General features: G+C 37.9%; 1 protein-coding gene and 1 long non-coding RNA gene across 2 annotated transcripts in view; both read left to right on the plus strand.

Moving 5' to 3' along the window:
* The first annotated feature begins 6,017 nt into the window (after nt 1-6,017).
* Nucleotides 6,018-7,449, plus strand: LOC118978641 (uncharacterized). The gene is made up of 3 exons (XR_005064765.1): nt 6,018-6,183; nt 6,308-6,368; nt 7,403-7,449. It is a non-coding gene; the product is annotated as an uncharacterized LOC118978641 (long non-coding RNA).
* Nucleotides 7,450-7,972: 523 nt separating this feature from the next.
* The window catches only part of CNGA1 (cyclic nucleotide gated channel subunit alpha 1), a 33,315-nt gene continuing 19,346 nt past the window's right edge, over nt 7,973-21,941 (plus strand). The window contains exon 1 of the mRNA XM_037034157.1: nt 7,973-8,235. The gene's annotated coding sequence lies outside the window, so the exon portion shown is untranslated. The remainder of the gene's footprint in view (nt 8,236-21,941) is intronic.

Consider the following 21,941-nt stretch of genomic DNA (forward strand, 5'->3'; position numbering starts at 1 on the left):
GTCCCTATTGTGTGAGGCCTTAACCCTTCAGTTGCTAGATTGTGGAAAGGTCTAAGGTTCCCTGAGCAGGGATAGGGTAAATAGGCAGTAGCGGTGGTTATTAGGGGCGGGGCTTGAGACTATTTGCAGAAGTTACATTGTGCCAAGTCTGCTATTGGGAATTCACAATCCCTTATTTTTTTCTCAATCAGTCTAGCTAAGGAGGTCATCAATTTGACTAATTTTTCCAAGAACCATCTCTTACCTTTATTGATTTTCTTTACTAATTTAAAAAATTTCATTGACTTCTGCTGATATTTTTTATTATTTCCTGTCTTCTACATTGAATTTAATTTGCTTTTCTTCTTTGAGCTTCTAAGGTGGAAACATAGATCATTGGTTTTAAACCTTTATTCCTTCTAATACAAGCATTTAAAGCTAGAGTTGCCTCAAATACTGCTTTAGCTGAATCCCACAAATTTTGAGATGTGTTTTTATTATTTTTAGTTCAAAATATTTTGAAACTTTCCCTGTGATTTCTTTTTTGACTCATGGATTTTTTAGGAATATGTTGTTTGATTTCCAAATATTTGGGGATTTTTCAGATATTTTTCCGTTATTGATTTCTAATGTAATTCTGTTTTAGACACAGAACATGTTCTGTGTAGTAACAGTCCTCTGAAATTTATTGAGATCTGGATTATGGTCTATTTTGGTATTCACCGAAATTGATAATTCCAAGTGAAATTGAAAAGAATGTATATTTTGTAGTTGTTGGCTATATAGTGTTTTCTAAATGTCAATTAGGTTCAATTGGTTGCTCAAGAAATTTCGTTCATTAAAGATTTTTAAATTTGCTCTGTCAATTGCTGAGAATGAAGTGTTAAAATCACCTGTAATTGTCAATGTGTGTATAAATTTAGTGCTGTTAGCTTTTGCTTCATGAATTTTTGAAGCTTTGTCATTAAGTGCATGTACAAGTTAGACTGTTATGTCTTCTGAGTGAAGTGACACTTTTATCATCATTAAATGTTCCTATTTATTTCTGGTAATGCTTATTTGATTTGATTGTACTTTGATATTAATATAGCTAAACCAGATGTTTTATTACTAGAGCTATACCTTTATTATTAGAGCTATACTCTTAACCTCTATCTTATCTTTATTTTTTTAACTTTAAAAAATATTATATTTTATTGTTTAAAACTGATTTCTTGTGCTTTGGCCAATGTGGCTCAGTTGGAGCATTGTCCTGTAGACCGAAAGGTTACAGGCTTGATTCCCGATCAGAGCACATACCCAGGCTGTGGTTCCATTCTCGGCTGGGGTGCATACCAGAAGGCAACCAATTCACGTCTTTCGCTCTCTCCCCCACCCCCTTCCTCTATAAAAATGAAAAAAATCTAATTTCTTGTAAGTAGTATGTAGATGAACTTTAGTTTGTTAACCAAGCTGTCAATCTCTGATTTTGATTAGCTGTTTAGTGTGTGTGCATGTTTTGTAATTATTGATGTAGTTGGATTAAGTACTGAAAAATTCCTTTAACATTTCTTATAGTGTGGATTTACTAACAAGAGGTGTTCTTCTTTTTGTTTGAAAAAATATCTTTATTTTGTCTTTATTTCTGAAAGCTAGTTTTCTTTGTTACAGAAGTGTAAATCGACTGTATTTTCTTTGATCACTTTAAGGATATCGTTCCATTGTTTTTAGCTTACATTGTTCCTATTAGAAGACTGTGACTATTCATTCCTTTCCTGCCCCTGCCCCCCACCATGGTATGTAACATGCCTATTTCTCCCCTTTGGCTGTTGGGGAAAACAATTACCAATTATTTTCAATAATTGAGCTTTTAGTTACCTTGGTGCGGTTTTCTTTGTATTTATTCTGCATGGGTTCATTTGAGATTCTTGAATGGGTGGGTTTATCCTTTACATTAACGGCTAACATTAAATTGTTAGCCATTTTCTTCAAATATTTGTTTCTACCTCCTCCCTTCTAAGACACCAATTACACATATGTTGATCTGCTTGATATAGTCTCATGAGCCATTGAGGCTCTGCTGTTTTATTTCTTGCTTCAGTTTGGACACCTTTGATTTCTATGTCTTTAAGTTTACTGATTGTATCTCCTGTATTATCTATTCCACTGAATAGATATCTGGTAAATTTTTCATTTTGACAGTACCCTTATAATTTCTAGAAGTTCAAATTGTTACTTTTTGATGCCTTTCATATTTATTTATTCATTATATATGTTTTATTTTAAAATCTTGAGCACATTTATAATAGACATTTTAAGGTCCTTGTTGCTAATTCCATCATCTCAGTCACTCCTAGGTCTGAAACTATTTACTGGTATTTATCCTGGTTATAGGCCACATTTTTCTGCTTCTTTATGTGTCTAGTAATTTCTGACTGAATGACAGACATTATAAGGTTAAATTGTGAAGATTTTGTTACCTTCCTAAAAGAGAGAAAAGGAGGTGAGTTACTTGGAGATTAGCTGGGTGTTTTACAATTTTGTTTGAAGATTTGTTATATAGATTAAGTATATCCTTTACCTTAGATGTAGTTTATACCTACTATTAAAAGTGTGGCTTTCCTGTGTATTCTGTTAATCCCTGGGTCTTCAGGGGATCACTTCCCTCTGACAGGAACTTGACTCTCCAAGCTCTGTGTGAACTCTAGTAATTATTTAATACTTAGTTTCCTGGCAGTGATGTGCTGTATGTTCATCTAAAAGACTTGAAATTCTCAGGTACAACCATATACTGCTACCTCATAGATTCCCTCCCTACTGTGAATTCTTGAGCCCTTCTGTCTTTAATTATGTTGTTTAACTAGAAATCTGATGCTCTAACAGTGAATTATTGATTAATACTGAGCTCCAGGGACCAACTCTCAGGAAAATAACAATAATGTTAATAGTTACTATAATTGAGGACCTGATTTGTGCCAGACACTGGGGGAAGAACTTTATGTACATTATCTCTAATTACCATAACTGACAAAAGGAATCCTTCACTAAACTGATGAAGAAAGCAGAGACCTAAGGAAGTTAAATAATTTGCCCAAAGCCATAATGCTGTTGTTAATTGGCAGAGTTGGGATGCAGGTTCTACCTTAGTGGAACTCCAGTCTAGTAAATTTCCAGTATTCCAAGCAGCTATTAATGTCAAGTGCTACAATTTTATTACTCAGCTTCTCTGAGATGTATAAGAGGATTAATCAAAATTCTATCAGTGTTCAAGTTCGGGTAAATTCAGACATAATAATAAGTATTTTATTGATTTTAAATTGCACACTACTTTGTGAAGAATCGTGATTTCAGTTACTATATAATGATGGTAACTTGGTATGCACACAACTGCGAGGGGTGGGGTGGTGACTCTATAAGCTTTAATATTCTACTTCATTTATCATTCAGTGGGTCTGATTTTATAAAGGACTTGCTCATGTGATATAGTTAGTAACAAAACCAAATTTACTTGAAAAGCTAAATTATGATCAAAAGTGGTCATGATCAATTATGATCAACAGAAATCTGCCCGTGTAGATCTTCCTCCTCATTTTAGATTTATCATTTAAAGAAATGGAGAAGTTATATAACCTGCCCTAGGTAACACAGCTAGTAAGTGGAAGAACTGGGATTTGAACCAGTGTATCTAATGTCTAAAGCTGATATTCCTGTCTATTAAGTTAAACAGCCTCTGTTAGCAGATAATCTTGTGAATGCTCCATTCCCCACTGCTTCGCATGTAATACTATCCATTTTTTAGAACCGTATAAGACCAACAGCATTTTCTCAATCTTACACATTTTACATATGTTAGACCCTAACTGAGTTCTCTAAACAAAGAAGAGTTAATAGGTACTTAATAAATGTACACTAATGAATATATTATTACATATCAGCCATTTGATAAGATGAATTGATGGAAATCATGGATCAACTCAGCAAAAAACATATTTTTATGTATATACCAAATTATGCTATAATATCATGCGGTCCTGGGCCCTCAAACCCTGCCAATGGAGTTTATATGAGAGCCTTTGCACTCAAAGGGCAGCGGGAAGCAGTTCCACTGTTTATCTCTTCATGAATATTGCTGCTCTCTGAACTGTATGGCCTCCTTTTATTCTTGGTTGATCTTTATGAATAAAGTAAGCACAAGAACGTAGTATTTGCATGTATTCAGTTCCATGCACATTACTGAGACACTGAGATACAACTCCTTATGTTCCAAACAGGACTCCTACTGTCCCTCTACCCTCAGTCTGTGCTTCTTGCTGTCTTTCCTGTCTCAGGAGATGGCAGCCTCTTCTTTAGTAGCTTAAGTCAAAAAGTCTGAAGTGATCCTTAACTCCACTCTTTTACTCACAACCTATATCCATTCAATTGAAAAACCTTACTGCTTCAATTTTTAAAATCTATGCTGTTCTCACCAGCTCCACTTACACTGTCCTGGTCTGAACCACTGCTGCCCCTCCCTGAATTACTACACTAGCCTCCTAAGTGTTCTCTACCTGATCTGTCCTCTAGGACCTTAACTCCTCCTCCTCCTCCCCTTGCTTCCTCTAACTTACCCACTTGGCCTCCTTGCTCCTCTTTGCTGCTTCAAGCACAGTCCCATCTTTAGACTTTGCACATACGTTCTTGCCAGGCAGGACCTCCCCTGCCCCACAGATGGGCATGGCTAGCTGTCACTATTTTCAGGTCTCTGCGAGATGAGGCCCTTCCTGAACACGTCGCCTGAAAAGTTCCACACCATTTTCTATTCCTATGTGTTGCTTTCTTTATCGTGTTACTATTCACCATCTGACATCTATTTAGTGCTTTGTCTTTCCTACCCCTTTAGAATGTACACTCCACAAGGACAGGACCTTAGTTTTGTTTACTATTGATTTCCCAGTGCTTAGAAGGGAGCCCAGCACTTAATAAATATTCATTGGTGAGTCTCATTAAGCCAAACACTAGAGATATAGTAATGAACAACACAGACAGAGTCCCTGCCTTCATCGAATTTATAATTCTTAGAGGGTTACATGACATTTAATTATTGTGGTTATGAATCCCGAGGAGATAGCATTGACCACACTGGCTGAAGATCTTGGTATGTTAGAAGACAGACTATCAAATATTTAATGATTTTGAGATAACAGCCCGAATCTCTCAAATCCCTTGCTTTTTTAAATGAATATACAAAAGAGTCAATGTCATGCAAATGAGCATCTATAGTTGGAGTCAGTTTAAATGGGATTATGAAGATCTAGAGGGAGCTGACTAAGCGAGACTGGGGACCAGACTAAAAGTAGCCTACTAAATAGATAATCCACCGTGGCTCTGTTCTTTCCATTAGTCAAGGTTACTGCAGGTCCCAGGAAAATAAATCCATTCAGATAGACTGAACTAAGCTATATGCTCTTTGGAGGGGAAAACAAAACAAAACTAAACTAAACAAAATATACCTTAGCCTCTTAATCTTGGGCAAACTGAAAAAATACCCTGAAATGTACATTCTATGTATGAAAACAACATTCCTACTTACCCTCAATTTCAGCAGAGATTATTTTCCCCTTCTCTAGTCCAGCTCCTTTCCTCCCAGACTCACGGCTCCTTCCAAGTGCTTCCTCAGCTCTTGATAACACTGTACTGTAAGCATCAGTTCTTTAACTCGTTTTCCCCCTCTGCCCAGTCTCTAATTAAAAGGCTTGTGTGATCTTCCAGACCTCGGGACAGTGCCCAGCACAGTGTGGTGCCCAGGAATTATATGTTGAATAGCTGAACAAACATTTGGACTAATTCCATGCATTGATGAAGGATTATTATTCCTCATTGTTAAGCAATTTACATGCCTAAAACAGATTTCCATTAAAAAACTGAAACAAATTACTATTTCATTTGTTCACACTTTTCTAGAATTATATAATGTTATTGAGAAATGAGGTATAAATAATGGCTCTGTAACTTAACATAAGTGAGTTATTAAATAGCCACCTGTACCTGCCTATCAAAAGACACTGCCACATCCTGGTGAAGCCTAAACAACGTGCCACAAAGCTCAGTTTAGGTGCAGTCCAAGAGCGTAGAGGACAGGGAAGGAAGAGAGGACTAGAGCACACGTGTATTAAGTGTCCTCATACACCAACAGTGTGTGGCTTGTTATAATCTTCCCTCCATTTGTCGTCACAAAAACCTAATGAGGTAGGTATTATTTTTCCATGTTACAGATGAGGAAATTGAGAAAATTAGGTCATTTTTCTCAAGACTATACAGCTAATAAGCATTATCCCAATAATTATAATATTCGGTTCATCCTTAATTATAGTTTTGGCGTGGGAAAAAAGTGCATGAAGGAAAGTGCATTTGGGATGAGTCATTCCAAAGAGGTAAAGAATTGTGTGTGTGTGTGTGGCTCATTGGGAGAGGAACTGGTTCATAATAAGTTCTATGAAGTTTTGTGATGTCAGCCAGGAGTTAAGTTGGCAAGAGGAAGAAAGGTTTATTAGAATCATTGCTCCAGTAGTTTTTTTAATCTATTAAATCTTTTAAGAAAGTTTCAGATAACAAGCAAAGCATGAGAAATGAACATTTCATTTGATAAGAATAAGGACATCATTTTGAAATATTCTAGACCAGAAGAAATACATCCAGCAATCGGGAAACCAATAAATAAATTATGGAATAATGGAATATGACAGAATACTATGCAGCTTTAAAAGGATGCTTTAAATAAACATGAGTAAAGTAAAAGTGTTAATAATATATTTTTAAAATTTAGAATAATTTTATTAAATATGTATGAGCATAAACCAAAATGTTAAATATCAATTATCCCAGAATGGTAAGAATATGTTTTCATTTTCTTTTTTTTCTCTTTTTATTATTCAAATTTTATGAGGCATGTTTTATTTTATACTTAGAAAGTATGTTATTTAAAAATTCTATAACCCACGGGCCATTTTCCAAAAGAAGCCAATCAGTAGTCTACTAATTTCCTTTGCTAGGCATCTTGGGGTAGTTCCTCTTTCCATAGCTTGCTAATCCCACTGGGGGCTGCAGCCATTTATCTGAAGCCATAAACGTCACTGGGTTGTTCAATGGCTAATTATTCAGCAGGACAAATACTGCAAGTTCTAGAGAAAGAGAGATGTGTTTTTGGAGCTAAAAGATGGAAAGGAAGGCAGTTTGCTAAATGGAGACAGTATTCATTTCATGCCATTCTGATATTTAGCCATAAGCAAAAGTTCTGTGGTTATGTAAATGGTCAATTGCTGCATTAAAAATTCTTAAGGAAATTTACTTTTAGGTCATTAGGATCACTTTTAGAAACCGACTGGCCCATTGATTATTTTTTGCACATGTAAAGAATGAATTATTCTGTTAGGCAAGCTCAGACTCATCCTTTGTATTTCTTGGTCAGATATGTTTCAAACATGCAATTCTTCCCCATGATAAACAGGTCAATGGGTAAGTGCACTCTACTTGTATTTTCATAGTTTTAATATGATGGCAGTATATTAAAATTTTTTAAAATTTTTTAAAAAGTATTATTTATTTATCTTTAGAGGGGAAGGGAAGGAGAGAGGGAGAGGAATATCAATGTATGGTTGCTTCTCATACATCCCCTGTTGGGAACTGGCCTGCAACCCAGGCATGTGCCCTGACTGAGAATCGAAGCTAGATCCTTTTGTTCGCAGGCCCACACTCAATCCACTGAGCTACACCAGCCAGGGCAGTATATTAAAATTTTAATTATACTTTGTAAAAACTTAGACAATTCGTTCAAGATTGTAACCCTGGGTGAATTGGGAGTATAGCTAATAAAATTCATATGGCAATATTACCTTTGGTTAATTTTACTTTCAAGTTTGTCAAGAGGTGTAGTTTTAAGACACCCCCTTTTATCTCTAACTCTCATACATATTAATAAGCTCTGGCTCTAGCAAAGGATAATGGTGCTTTGGTCCCTGTTATTTTCATACACATATAAATCCGTAAATCCAATACTGACTTGTGAAAATCCTCCCTTGCCAGTGCCACAGAATTGTTTCTTTCCTGGGGAATGAGTATGAAAAGTAGCCATTTGTGCATGTTTAAACAGAGGAAAAAGATCAGTATATTTATTATTTAAAAATAAGATCTGGATTTTGACTATGTCAAGATTTGCACTATCCTCCTATTTATTTTGGACACACCACTGATTTCCAGATGCAATGTCTAGAAGACACAGACGCATTGCTTGAGCAACCAAAGGTAAGAGTCCAGTAGTAATTGCAGTAGTATTTCACATACAATTACACCTTTGTTTTGATTTACTAAAGCATCAGCATTTGCTCGTTTTCCATGTTACACGCTTTCTAGTTACAGCCGATGACAGTATTTTATTGACGTCTCTGTATTTTTGCCAGATAGATGAACAGTCTGCTAAAATACAATTTTCGTTTAACGTAACAATAAATAAAGGCACAGCGATATGATTCTGCTAATCTGAATATCACAACATGGTAAATATCACCTGCTTTTTGCAAAATTTAAGTTCATTTTTAGAAGTCAAAAACAATAACTTTGGCAGGTGTGTCTTTCCTGAAAGGAAGTGTCCTATAAGGGTTTGCTTCTTCTTTGAAGTATTTGAAGATAGGACACCATCAAATTCTTGTCAACCTTAACATAGAATTAACTGCTGAAAATATGAGCCTCAACTCATTGAGAACTGCTTAAGGATCAGGTGCTTTGTAAGAATTGTTATAACCTGCACACCCCCGTTTGGAGATGGATAAGGGAGAGATTAAGTGGCTCCCTCAAGTCAACATATTGCTATGATGTAATGGAGCCAGAATTGAAATCACCTTGCCTTCCTCTAATTCTTCATGGTGAGTGTATACACTTTATTAGACTTTTAAAAACTGTTATCAATTACTGTTGTGTTTTGTTTTTATAAATTTAAAGAATACTCCTTATCATTTTTCTTGTACCAAGATTACGGGATTTTAAATATTTGTGAATTTCTTCTCCTTCAGAAAGCTAGACATTATAAAACCAAGCTTTTAAAATGTTCCTGTCAATAAAGACACATGTTAGATAGACTTTTTCATTTTGACCATTATTGTTTATATATTCCTTAATTCGTTTGTTCTGCTGCATTTATTCTTCCCATAAGCATCGCTCATTTATGTCATTGTTAGATCAAACAGGCAGACAAAAGAGGATGGGGGTGTGTGAAGCATCAGGATGTAAAAAAAAAAAAAACCCTAATAGTTATTGACTGCACTTTGTATCCCATAGAGTGTCATATATGGGTTTGCTTCTTCTTTGAAGTATTTGAAGACAGAACACCATTGAATTCTATACCCTCTTTCCTCTATTCTTGGAATACTTATAAATATTGATCACAAAAAGAATCTCAATAAAGCAAAATATATATAGTTTTATATATGTAAATATATATAAATATATATTATACACACACACATACAGGCTATATTCTCTGGCCACACAGCCAAATAAAGTTAGAGATTAATGTGGACTTTAAATTAAAGACCCTACCTATTAGAAATGGAAGAAGAAAAGTGTGGGGAGAAAAAGACAATGTCAAATAGGTCTTTAATGGAAGATAACAGCAAAAAGCAATTGCAGGTGTTTGCCTTTTTTTATGGAGGTAATTTTTATTCTATGAAGTTGATGTGTGCTAAAAACTAAAAAGATAGATTATTTTCTATAGACGGACTATCTAAATTTAAATTAAGAAGTAAAAATTAAATTGAATAAAAATTATAGGCAAAATGAAAAGAGTCTAAGAACTACCTCCCAAAACAGGCAGTGCGCCTGAAATATTTCTTTGTTATTAATTTATTTGTCAAAATTTGTTCAGTACCTACTGTATGCCAGGCACTGTCTTAGGCAGCAACCTTGCTTTATTTCTTCCTGTGTCCCCATGAGTAGGTCAAAGGAACAAATCCACATAATGCCAGTGCCTTCACCTTGGGTAAGAGCACGTGGGAACCAGGTGGCTGTATTTTAAATTTTGGCTGTGGCACCTTCCACAGCTGGTACTTCTCTATACCTCCTTAAAGGAGTTGTATTTCATACTTTCTCGTCAACGGAAAAATGTGCCAAGATTTTTCTCGTATAGATACTAGGGTGGGACAAATGCTTGTAATCACACTTAGCACTTCTCGAATGTACAAATGCTCCGAAGTATAAATCAACTCAGCTTTAACCACTCATGTGGCTTTAGCTGATTAAAAGGTAACTGATAAAATTTAACACCTATTCTTGATAAAATAAGAAATTACTAATAAAAGAAAACTTCCTTAATATTATAAAGAAAATTTATCTTGGGCAAAAATTTATCAGTGGGCAAAAATTGGAGAAATGCTAGCAACTGATGCAAGACAAGGTGTGCTGATATCTGTTACTGAACATTGTTCTGTAGCTTCTTCTATCAATATGACAAGACAAGAAAAAGAAATGAACCATACACTTTGAAGAGATAAAATTATTATTACCTGTAGATAATAAAACTGTCTACTCCCAAAGTCCCAAATTATAACTACTAAAACTAGTAAGTTTGATAAAACAGTAGGCTACAAAATAAATATATGAATTAATAGCTCTCCTATAAACCAGTAATAACTAAACAATACAATAAAAACAGATCTTATTTATAATAAAAAATTAAACATATAGAATACATTTAATATGTACATAGCTTATTTAATGAAAATTATAAAGACTTACAAATAGGCTTTTAAAGCCATCAGTAAGTGAAGAGACACCTCTTGTCTGTGATTTAAAATTTTTTAATATATTAAGCATATTGATTTTCCCAAAATTAATCCATAAAAATTATTAAAATCTCTTTTAAAACACATGATTTCTTGGGAACTTGACAAAATTATTCTATTACTGGGAATAATAAATGTATCCATTGTACTTTCATAAGAATAGTTACTTAAATGCAGTCATTAAAATAATAGAGTTCAGAAATTTATTTTTTTTAGTGCTTGTGCAATAAAATAAATAATGAAAGTAAACCAAACAATTTTTTCTGCTGTTTATGAGCCAGGCATTATGTAAGGTGCCAGATACATAAAAATCAGAGCCCATTTTTACCAGGTCTCAAGTCTGGTGGGGAAGGCACTGGTATGAATGGATCATTACAGAATGCCCCATTTTACAATGGGTGAGTTTCCTGATGATAAATGCTCTGTATTGTGTGAGTGCTGGTGGGGAACTACAAGCACCCGGGCATCCTAATTGCAGCCAAGGGAAATGTTAACTCTTTTCTTCATTCTTTGCCCTTTTTGCTTCCTGTTTCCTCTGCTGAGAATGCTCTTTTCCTCTACTGCCTGGCCAACTCCTACTCATCCTTCAAAATCCAGTTCATATTCTCTCTGCTTTGGAAAGCTTTTGTGAATTTCCCACCTCTACAGAGGTGAAACAAGATTGTCACATAAAAATGATGACCCAGAATTGTCAGAGTGCATTTTTATTACTTTCAGGGCTCTCTTATTCACTTCTCCCGGGTTCAGAGCTTGTCTTAATCAACATTCAGTCCTTTCTCTTTCCTTCACACCTCAGCCAGCTACATGGCCCTGCTGTTTCCGTAGCACTTGCTCAACACACATCGAGAAGCAAAAATGTGATTTAAGTGCAAATTGGATTATGTTATCTGAAAATTGTTTGCAAGTAAAAATATCAGATTTCCAATGTGTTCCTTTTGAACGTAAGGTATTGATTTGTAAGAAAAAGCAAGAAAAAAGTTATCCTGAATTTCAAGTACTCCTTGTGACTGACAAAATCCTTGTAATTAGAGTCTTATGAACCTCAAGTGCTGGGTTTTTAGTATTTACTTAGGTTTTTATGTATTTACTCACCTTTATTAGTCCCATCAATAGTTTGTATTTGCTTTGTCCCAGAGAAAAGGAAAGTTCTCTGTCCTTAAGAATCTTAGAGAATACTGGGAAAGTGGGACATTCACATACAAACAGAGATGTAGTAAAAGGGAGTTAATGTTTAGGCCAAGGGAATCACTTAAAAATATAGTCAATACAGCACTGGCTGATGTGGCTCAGTGGATTGAGCAGCGGCCTGTGAACCATAAAGTCGCTGGTTCAATTCCCAGTCAGGGCACATGCCTGGGTTGCAGGCCAGGTCCCCGGTTGGGGAAGTGTGAGTTTCTCTCTCACACAACGATGTTTCTCTCCCTCTCTGTCTCTTTCCCTTCCTCTCTCTAGAAATAAATTAAAAATCTTTAGAAATATATAGTCTATATGCATGGTGAAGTCACAGTAGATTTTATGAAGGATGGAACTGTAAGTTTGACTCTCCAAAAACACCTCTCATCAACATACATTCCCTGATAAATTAATGAAACAGACAGGATAAGGCGCCCTAACATAAAAGGTGAGGAAATCTTCAGTTAATTAGAATTTATTAAATTTTAGGGTCAATTTTTAGGGTCATAGAATTCTGAATACCTTCTGATTCAATGGAGAAAGTGGGAATGGCAACACATTAAGGCCTCCAAACCATTGTGAAGTCTTTTCCTTACCCCCGATTACTGTAATATCTTAATTTTAAAAAATACCTCTTTTCATGATGTAGGTTCTTATGGTACTCCAGGGTCATCATATATGTGACTTTATAGTTGTAATCAACTGTTTAAATTTATTTGAAAAGTATTCCTAGCTTTGGTCTCTGGGCATGTAGTAGTGAAGAAAACAGATATTTTGCTTTTATGATGCTTACATGTTCTGGCATTTAAACCATTCTTATCTCACCAAGTTTTCTTGTAAATGTTTTATCTAAAAAATAATGCTAGTAAATGTATTTGGTTATTTGATGGTTTTGTTCATTGGATTTTGTGGTGGCTGCTTTGTAAATTTTCTGTGGATCGTGAAGGTGGTGATAGTGATAATGATAATACGACACAGTGGTGAAATAGTTTCTTCCTGAGAGAGTATTGTGTTTTCTCCATGAGTTGATAAAAATTGGCGTAACAAGACTGACAGGTCCTGTGTTTGCCGTGGGCATGCACAGCAGTAGTGCTGCGTCAGCTCTGTTTCCATTTTCACGGGAATTACAGCTTGCATACGATCCTATAAAGGTCATTGTTTTTTTTAAATAATTTTTTTATTTAATTCTTGTTCAAGTACAGCTTTCTGTCTTATATTCCCAACCCTGCCCGCCCCCCGCCCCACGCTCCCCGCCTCCCTCCCATTTCTGCCCCCACCCTTAGTTATTGTCCATGTGTCCTTTATACTTGTTCATGTGAGTCCATCCCCTTTTCCCCTATGATTCTCTCCCCTCTCCCCTAAGAGTTGCCTTGACAAATTTGACTTCTTAAAGTTATAGTTCAAGGAGGGAGGGGGGAATTAAAGAAAGATTATTGTAATCATTTTAGCTCCATAAGAAAGTTGATGGTTGTGTCTCTGTGAGCTTGGAGATTATATAATAATATCATCCACCTGCTTTTGTATAACTCTTCACAGCCTGCAGTATTGCTTTACATACACTTTTTCATTGGGTCCACATAGAAAAATCATTAAAGTAGGCAGGGAATATATTACCATCTCTACTTTGCAAAGAGGAAACCAAAGGTCAGAAAGATCTCTGCTAAGGTCTCACTGGTAATGTGAAATGCTGAGGCTGGAGCGCAAGTCTTTGCCAAACAGAACGTGGCTGTTTGCAGGGACTGGCTACCTCTTTGTCACACAGCCAACAGTCTGCTGTGGGTGGTTGCACAAGTCTGGGAGCATCGTTAAATATTAAGAGACAATCTAAGCTCTGCAATTGACTACTGAGATTGGGAAAGTACTGAAAAAAATCTATTTTAAAGCTTAAAAGTGCTGACACAAATTATTTTTGCTGCTAAACAAAATCCCATGTAAAAGTATCACCTTTTTTCCTTATTAAAAAACAGATTAGGAGAAAAGAGAGAACACAGAGAAGAAAGCAGAAATCCTTATGCCACCACTAAAATCTTAGCATATTTAACATTAAAGTGCTTATCTTTTTTATGTAAAAATTTTACACAAATTTTAATAAAATGAGATGATGCTATAAATATTACTTAACAGCCTGCTTTTTTGCTTACCATTATATCATGAACATTTCTATAACTTGGTAAATAATAATCTTTTGAGAAAGTATTTTCATATTCATCCTTTTATTAATTTTAAATTATATTAAATTAAAATTTAATTAATTAATTAATTAAATTTAAATTAAATTTTTAATTTTTTATTAATTTTAAAATCCAAATAATATGGAGATCTACTCTCCAGAGGTAACGATTGATTACAGTTTTGTGCGTATTTTTTTGTACTTTTTACGAGGCCTGCATTTCACTGCATTTGCTTTGGCAGATTAGAGCACCTTTTAAGAAAAATTTTGCAATAGAACATCATATATTTTAAGAAGATACATATTTTACTTATTAACAGCAAGCAAATAATGTATAAATAACAAAAACATAATTTATAGCCATCTTTTGCAACATTCACAGAGAATTCCATTCCAGAAAGCACCAATGTACAAGTATCCTTGTACATGCCGAATCATCTTTGGCCATCTTCAAATAATTAAGTGGCGTTGGTGCTCTGAGCTGCATACTATGTAGCTCTCCTCGTTTAAAAATGATACATTATAATTTAAGTGGTCTCAGCCTTACACACGGATCCCTCCATTCAATCTTCAAATTTATCCAGAAGGAGTTCACTGGGGAAGAATAAGCCAGGTTGAAGACTTAGTCAAAGACAAGAGGTAATAAGCACCTGACAAATCCCAGTGATAAGCAGGATGAAAAAGATGGGGTTTGCGAGAGCAACTGTGAAATGGAATATGCAGGACTTAATAGAGTGAGTGGAAAGGAAAGAGGTGAAGACAACTGACTCCAAGGTCTAGGTCAATTTCAGTGAGTGAGAGCACAGTGTTTCTGCAAGCAAACGGGAGAGTCAGGAAGGAGAGCTGGTTTGAGAGGGAAAGTAAGGGAAGTCCATTTCCAGGCACTTGGACACAGGGCTCTGAAAAGGATGATTCAGCAATTAAATGAAAGGAGCTTGGCCAATTTGAAGTTTTCAAAATGTTTGGAATGAATTAGTGAATGAAACGTAGTACAGGAGCGAAGGAAGGTGACCTGGGCTGGGCATGTGGAATTGGAACACTTTTGCATAGAAGTGGAAGTTGAACTTTATGGCAGAAAATGGGCATAAGTAGGAGGGGGTTCAACTCTCCCTCCAAAGTACAGGGTGCTGAATTTGGTGTTGTATATATCACTAATTTCCTTTTTTAAAAAGATTTTATTTATTTATCTTTAGAGGGGAAGGGAAAAAGAGAGGGAGAGAAATATCAATGTATGTTTGCTTCTCGTTTGTCCCCTGCTGGGAACTGGCCTGCAACCCAGGCATGTGCTCTGACTGGGAATCGAACCAAGGTTGTTTGGTTTGTAGGCCCGCACTCAATCCACTGAGCTACATCAGCTAGGGCTAATTTCCTTTTTTAAAATGTATTTATTGACTTCAGAAATAGAGGAAAAGAGAGAGAGAGAAACATTTATGTGTTGTTCCACTTATCTATGCATTTATTGATTGATTCTTGTACATGCCCTGACAGGGGATCAAACCCACACCCTTGGTGTATTGGGATGATGTTCTAACCAACTGAGCTACCTGGCCAGGCTATATGTTACTAATTTCTATAAAATATGTGGCACTACCACGACAGTGGAAGGATGCAGTGGAAAAAAACTGCTGGAGCTTTGGAGCTTTGGTGCTTCAGAACTTATTACTGATTAGTCAAGAAGTGAGATCCACAACATTGCCACCTTTGCAGTGGCCATGGGTTCATCAGACGAGTGTCCTTAAAATCCTGACTCGCTGCACCAGGATCTTATGAGTTTGGAGAAAGTGACAAGCAAGAGGAGATGGGGCAGAAGACTTTCATAAAGAGTTTGGAGTAGAAGCAAAGCAAAGATGAGTGGGGCTCCTTCCATCATCACTTTCACCCTTGCTCTGTCCAGTCTTCATTTATTCATTCATTCATTCATTCATTCATTCATGCACTCATTCATTCTTTCTGAAAACATTACTGGGCACTTGCTAGGTTCTAAGCACAGTTCTAAATGCTAAGAAAATATGAATGAAGCACAAAACAAAAACTGTTCCTTTCTTTAAGGAGTGCAGTCTAGTGAAATTATGGAAAAATCCTTTCTGGTATTTTTTCTAAGGCTGGTAAGTGGATTCAGAATTTCTACATAGGCCCTGGCTGGTGTAGCTCAGTGGATTGAGCACAGGCCTGCGAACCACACGATCCCGGTTCAATTCCCAGTCAGGGCACATGCCTGGGTTGCAGGCCAGTTCCCTGCAGGCCAACTCCCAGCAGGGGATGCACAAAAGGCAACCATGCATTGATGTTTCTCTCCTCTCCTTCTCTCCTTCCCTTCCCCCCCTAAAGATAAATAAATAAAATAAAATAAAAAGAGTAGCTGTGAGTGCTTTAAAAAAAAAAAGAATTTCTACATAGTTGAGGCTTAGGAGTAGTCCTCTGGTGAGAAGTGGGGGCTGGAAGCTTATTTCAAAGATACATTTACTATATTTACTAAGCTACTTTTTAAAAAAAGTGTATTATTTTGGAGTGGCTTAGAGATCCTAAAGGATATCTTCAAAAGTTAAAACCCCCAAGGCTATTCCCCTTTACTTAGTCAATATTTTTAGATATGCTTTCTGAATTTATGTCACTGCATTGTAAATAACTGGCTGAATCCAAAAGACATATTTCCATGGAGAAGACCGCACTGTTAGGAATGAAGCAGGGGCAGACAAGTGTCGCTTGGGGCAGCAGGTGCCTGAACTCCCATATCCTGCCTTTTCTGAGCTGCGTGGAAGGAGCTTGGGCTTTGCAGCCTGTTTTTACATCCCAGCTCTGCAAGAACAGTTGCAGGACCTGGAGCAAATCATTTAACCTCTCCAGCTTCCTGTCCTCTCCTGTGAAATGGAGAACATAATTAAATGTACTAAGCTAATATAATGCCTGAGCTGTGGCAGCAACTCAATAACCATTTCTTCTCTCTCTCTCTCTCTCTCTGTCCCTGTGGTCAGAAAGTACAGAGGATGAAAGAGGTTGACTGATGCAGGGTATGAAGGAGTCATTAGCACTTCTCAGAGGCATTTTTGAAGAAATAATCAGAAATGTTTCCCTTTAAGTCTGAGGAACACTTTAGAATTTGGACAAATTCTGATGGCACACAGACAAGAAACCTTTGATCTGCTTAGACTGACATTTTCCTGCTGCCCAAATGCCATTTCTTAATCTTCACCACACCCTTGTTTTTTTCCACTAAAACTTGTATTTCTAATCTTTGTCTGGGGCATTTACTGACCTCCTTGTTGCAACTCCACTTTCCTCAAATAATTTGGCACCTACTGTACACATGTCCCTTCCCTACTGAGTCTCACCATGATTCTGAGCGACCTCCATGGCTATGAAATATGACGCATCAGAGATACCAGAGTCCCCAGCTTCACAGGTTCTTGTCTTTTACACCTCCTGGGACCTTCCTCTTCCTCTTCTTATCTGTGGTCACTTGAGTCCTTTATTTACTCAGAGCTGCTTTACCTCCGATCGTAACCTTCAATACTGCATCTCATTTCCTGACCACAACCACCTCTAGCTTGTACTCTCTTTCTCTAAATCTATTTACAACCTTATTGAGATATTTATCCCCTTGACCTACAATTTTCTAATACATTTTCCCTTCCTAGAATCCTTTGCTTCTCCCTTCAGCCTAAGACAAGTGATATGTCATTTAGAGGAACCTCCTTACCTGCTCTGCCCTCTTGTCTCTCTTCTTCAGCTACTGATCCCAATCTTGAGTCATTCTGGATGTCTGCCTTTGTGTCTCCTTCTCATCTGAATTGCCTCACTCAGTGAGAAAAATCACAGCACCCTGTGCACTGTTGCATCAGTGGGGGCTCCAGCGATCCCCTGCAATCCTCCCACAAATTCCAACCCCAATCCCTCCTATTGTCTGCAGTGGCTATTGCATACTTTTTTCACAATCCCAAAATTCTCATCCAGGTGAGAAACTGAGAGTTCTCCCGCTGAGACTACTTCAGTGACTCCTCATCCTGTTAGGACAACAGAGAACTCATCGCTTGCTGTGAACTAACCCTGCCATCCTCTCCACCTCTCGTCATTGACTCCACTATTTGATCTGCTCTTACCTGGAGGCACGGTGCTCTCTCATAAGTTTTGTTTTGTACTTGCTACCGCTTCTATCTAGAATCCTGGTCCACATTGTAATATGTCTGGCAGATGTCTGCTCTTTGCCTTGCCTTTTAAGGAAGCTTTGTCTCGAGCCCCCTGCTGAGGATTAAGTTCATCTCCTCTTAGCTCCCACAGCCACTCCCTTGGCACTGACCTACTTCTATGTGCTTGATATTAGCTTTTGACCCCTTGGCTCCCTTTCTACCCTCTAATTGCTTCCTAGCACACTCACCCAAACTTGGTGGCTTAAAACAACAGAAATTTATTGTTTCAGTTCTAGAAGCCAGAAGTACAAAATCAAGGCATTGGTAGGGCCATGATCCCTCTGAAGGCACTAGGAAAGAACCTGTCCCATGCCTGTTTCCCAGCTTCTGGGAACCACGAGCAGTCCTTGGTCTATAGATATATCACTCCAATCTTTCATCTCCATGGAGCTCTTTCTGTGTATCTTTACATAATCTTCCCTCTGTGTGCGTGTCTCTCTGTGTCCAAATTCTCCCCTTTGATAAGGATATCAATCATAGTGGATTAGTGTCCATCCCCATGACCTCGTTTTCACTTGATTACCTCTATATAGACCCAATTTTCAAATAAGGTCACATGCTAAGGTACTGGGGTTAGGACTTCAAGATACTATTTTCTGGAGGACACAATTGAATCCATAACACATCCCTTCTCCCTTCTGTGTTCCAGAGGGGAAAACTGTCCTTTATGGAAGCATCCACATGCTCTCTGAGGTCATTCAGTATAGAATCCCAGCAGGAGACTGTGGGCGAGGAGTAAGGAGACACGAAGTCAGGGTAGAGTGTCCTGGTGGCCTTCTTCCTGTGGCCTTCCCTGGTGTGGGCTGTGTCCTTCGGTGGTAAGTCACTGCCTCATGGGCAGTTACTCTGCTCAGCTCCCTCTCCTTCCAGAGCTGGTTGGTAATCATTCCCTTTGCTTGTGTTTGGAGCTTAGAGGTGGTAACTGTTTATCTGCCTCTAGCCCCAGGTTACTGTACTGTGCTTTGTGGATCCCTTAAAGTAACACCTTTGTAAATAGTCCATTTGGAAAGAAACCTGTTATGGAATTTACCCCATTTTGAGTGTGCTTTTGTTTTCTGTTGGGACCCTAAAGATAACCTGAAAAAATATTACTTGTCTATTAAATATATTATCTGTTTTATTAACTATAATATGCATTCTTTGGAAGTTTGTATTATATACTTTATTAATCTCTGAACCTACAGTGTGGGGGAAACTTTGCATGCAAGTCCCCCTGTCCCCCACAGATGAAAATAAAACTACTAGGACATGATCTGCTTGGGAGGAGAGGTGGTCAATGTCTCAAAGGAGAAGGACCAAGAGCCCCTTCCTCAACTCCTTTTATTAGCTTCATAACACACAGGAATAAAGGTAAAGCTCATCAATCAATGTCAGGCATCAAGGACCAAACAATAGATAACATTTCAAAGAAATCTGAGGGCTTAGTCTGAGTCAGTGTCTGTCAGGTAAGGGGGTTACAAAAACTTTGGGAGACATACTCATTTCCTGCTCGGGCCCTTATCATTTGAATGAAAGCATTCTTAGCAAAACAGGCTTCACTGGACTTTAGGAACTCTTACGTTCGATCATCCTGGAACCCACTCTAGCGGGCAGAGGGTTACACCACCCTTAGGCTTAAGTAAATTAGAGCCAGGAAGTGCTTCTCCAAGACGGAAATGGGGACTCAGGCTATGTCAGAATAGCTGGGGAGTGAGGGTCCATTACCCCCTCTTTGCTGCAGCCCACCGAGTCCTTCCTTGAGGGCTTCCCAAGTAATCATGTCTGGCTTAGGTTGCCCCCTCTCTGAGGAGTCTTACCTGTCATTGACTAACCGACCAAGCATTGGGGGCCAGAGATGGATGAAGCAGAAGCAGCACTCTGGCCAGGGAGATAAGCTTTGTCTCCTTAGTGGCTCACAGTCCAAAGGTCGCTCACTCAGCCTTTTCCATGGGGGGGATTTACAGCTCCTGAAACCAGGCAGTGTGGTTCCCAACACTATAGTACTTAACATACTTCCTGTTGAATAGGTGCTGAATAAATATTTTAGGTGGGAGGGAGAGGAGAATGGAAGTGAGGAGAAAAGGATGGGAGAACTATTGTCACTAAGCAGTGTTTTGGTCATCATCTAGTGTTCTGACAGCCTCAGACTCTTTCTCCAGATGCCAAGTCAATTCCACAGCCATTCTCCGCATGCCTGCTCTGTATACACCCCTTCCCTAGGTACCTTAGGTGCTGGCTTGTAAATAGACTTGGCTTATTCCTCTAGCAGTTTTTATCCATGAATGGGCCAATGTGGCTAGAGTTTCTAAAGCAGGGGATGTCTTTTGGGGGTGGGATTGGAAGTAAAGCTTCTGACTAGTGGAATGGGAGTTGGAGCAGCTTCTTTGGTTATAGGAAGAGAATTGATGAGTAACATTAAGGGACAAACTGAGATTCCACAACAAGAATTTATAATGCACCTAATCCAGTTTACCATGCACTATGCTACCAGATTAATCTTCCCAAAGTACATTGGGATAATGTCATTCTCATGTATTAAAATCTTCACTGATGATTTCCTGTAGAATGAAGAATAAGAATCTATTTTGACAAAATCCTCATCCTGTTCCATGTCTCCCACGGCTTCTCTGTGCCTACCAGTTACAGCAGACAAATCTCTATTCTCCTGACAGGCTTCCCCTTCCACCACCATGGCTTTTCTCGTGATTTCCCCTTTACCAGAAAGAAAGGTCTTTTCTCTTGCCCATTTCCACTTGGAAAATCCTACCCACACATGCCCCTCATTTTCTGCTTGCTCTTAGAGCCTTGTCCACTCTTCCCTGCAACCTATGTTTCCAAGGCTCCATTGCCCACGGGCTTTGTTTTAGGTTCAGCCACTGGGAAGTACTCCTGGAGGAGACGTGAAGTCAGGTCGTTTCTCCCACTCATGCTTTGCTTCTGGCGGCCTCTCCCACAGTGAGTCTATCACCACAGGCAGCCCCGCCCCCTCCTTTCTGCTGAGCAGCCCTTGACTTAGGGTCTGAGAAGTCTCCTTTTTCTCTCTGTCTCTTGCTTTAGGGATGGTAGCTTTGCCCTGTTATTGCTTGTCCCTGGGTTTTCTCAGTTACCCTGTTGAGGCTTTCCAGCACTTTTGTCATGAATTTTCTGTATCAAGTTCTCACTATTGAACCATCAGATCTGGCCCTTTTCCTGAGTGGGACCTGATTATAGACCATGCTTCTGTCTGATGTCGTCTTCCTTGTGAACCTCTTTTAATTGTTTAGCTGAAAATAATTTTTCCTTTTCTTTTTAAAAACTCCTCTAGAGTTAAAAAATACCTGTTATTATATATTTGACATAATCTAACAGTATTAAAACATCCACTAAGTTTGAAACAAAAAAGGTAATCTCAGAAATTGAAGAAGAGGTGATTGACAATTACAAATACTTATTTTAATTCCCTTGATGGGTCCCAAACCATTTGTTCTGTGTAGTGTTCTTGCCGTGTTCCCTGCTACTAGTTCTAAGCACTGTATGCTTCTTAAGCCCTCGGGGTTTCTTCCCCACAGCACCAAGCTGAGAACCGTGGTACACACTCTTTATTCGTTGAGTTGGACATAGACAGCCATTCCTAGCATACAGAAATAATATTAAACATTTTTAAAGATTTTATTTATTTATTTTCAGAGA

The sequence above is a fragment of the Sturnira hondurensis genome, unplaced genomic scaffold (assembly GCF_014824575.4).
Source record: "Sturnira hondurensis isolate 20B ecotype Veracruz unplaced genomic scaffold, ASM1482457v3 Scaffold0022017, whole genome shotgun sequence".
Lineage (NCBI taxonomy): Eukaryota > Metazoa > Chordata > Mammalia > Chiroptera > Phyllostomidae > Sturnira > Sturnira hondurensis.